We start from the raw sequence: 1,827 nt of genomic DNA, 5'->3' as shown, positions 1-1,827 counted from the left end.
ATTGAAAGGGAACTTATAAAAAACAACTAGAGGCCTGATGCATGAAATTCGTGCAAGGGGCTTGGTCCTCGCAGCTGTGGCGGCTGTCTCGGCCTTTGTAGCCCCGGCTTCGTCCAGAAGGACGTCCAGAAGGTAGTTCGGCTGTTGGTCTAATTAGCATATTACACTTTTATTATTATAGATTACACATTTTAAAGGTATAATGAAGAAAATAAAAAAGAGAAAAGTATTATTGTTTTTTTTAAATAGAAAACCCCACCAGTGTTGTGTGAAACAAATTTAATAAGACATTCTAAACTGTAGAGTAGAACAGAGAAGTTACAAAGAAAGTGAAAAAGTTGAGAGATCTGAAGGATGGAGAATGGGTATTCAAAATTATGTTGTTCTGAATAAATATATTTCAGAAATTGGGATATCAATTATATTCAAAACAATGGTCAGAAAAATCATCTAAACTTAAAGTATGAATACATTTAAAGGTTTATCACATTCCAAAAGAAGTAAATTAAAATTCACTCATTCATAATAATAATTAATTCAGAGAATGCCTGGAAGAATTTATAAGATGATTAATACTTGTATAACCATTTGTCAGGATATAGTATATAATAAATATTACCTTGCTTTACTTTATTATTTATAAATTTAGAGACAAAATATAATTATAACCTACACAGAGAATATTTTAAGCTTTAAATAAGCATTTAGAAGATTATTCTTTTTTTTCTCCTGACAATGAATGGCACAAGATTCAATACTTTTTAAAAAAGCATGACTAAAAGAAATATACTAATTCAAGTTTTATATTTCATATAAAGGTAATAGGTTTATATAGAGTATGCTTGAAGAAAATAGATGAATTACTTTTGAAAAACATGATTTAAAGATGTAGTGCAGTCAGTAGAAATGAATCATACTTTACAATATAGATTTTAAAAATACAGATTTTAAAAATGAGAGTCAAGCTCCACAGCAGGAAAGATGGCATGCCCCGGGCCATGAAGCAGCAGCACAGTGAGCAGCTACCCAAGAAGGACACTCAAGTTCTTATAGGGCCATGGTTTCTTGCAGAACCTCAGTTATTAGGAAACATTAAACATGTGGCCAAGATAGCTAACAGGGACCATTTGGTTACAGCCTATAACCATCTTTTTGAAAGTGTGTCAAGGATATTGCGAGTATAAGTAGTGTCCGAGCAGATGAAAAATTTGCTTAATGAAGATAAACCCAAAGAAACCAAGTCTGAAGAGACTCTGGATGAGGGTCCACCAACATACAAAATCTGTTCTTTAAAGGGGGTGGGGTTTAAACCAACTTCTTCAAAAAGGAAGATGTTGCTCACTGCTGGTATACAGAGATACTACAAGATGGCACAGTTTTTGATACCAATATTCAAACGAGTTCAAAGAAGAATGCCAAGCCTTTAAGCTCTGAGGTTGGAATAGGCTGTCATCAGAGGATGGGATGAAGCGCTCATGACTCTGAGTAAAGGAGAAAAGGCTCAACTGGAGATTGAACCAGATGGGCTTATGGAGAGAAAGGTCAGCCTGATGCCAAAATTCCACTAAAGGCAAAACTCATTTTTGAAGTGGAATTAGTGGATATTGATTGAAATAGCAATGCTTCAGTTCTAAAGACATCAGCAATGGCCTTGAAGAAACTTATGTAACTAATGACAGCTAGTTACTGTTTAAGGGAAGAGTCAACTGGAAAATTCAAGGAGTTATGTTAGAACTTGCTTACTTTCTCCCCAAGCTTTTAAGAAATGTAATCCGTTATAAATTTCTGAAGTTTAAAATACTTTACTACAGCAGTGTAAAAGACGGG

At 34.1% G+C, this 1,827-nt stretch overlaps 1 pseudogene across 1 annotated transcript; it reads left to right on the top strand.

The window, feature by feature from the left end:
- The first annotated feature begins 998 nt into the window (after positions 1–998).
- Positions 999–1,612, top strand: LOC307114107 (peptidyl-prolyl cis-trans isomerase FKBP3-like; annotated as a pseudogene). The gene has a single exon. The product of its transcript is annotated as a peptidyl-prolyl cis-trans isomerase FKBP3-like (transcript).
- The last annotated feature ends 215 nt before the right edge of the window (positions 1,613–1,827 follow it).

Source organism: Cnephaeus nilssonii (genome assembly GCF_951640355.1).
Source record: "Cnephaeus nilssonii genome assembly, chromosome: 18".
Classification (NCBI taxonomy): Eukaryota; Metazoa; Chordata; class Mammalia; order Chiroptera; family Vespertilionidae; genus Cnephaeus; species Cnephaeus nilssonii.
The sequence above is the reverse complement of the archived record's forward strand: the minus strand, read 5'-3'. Positions and strand labels throughout refer to the sequence as shown.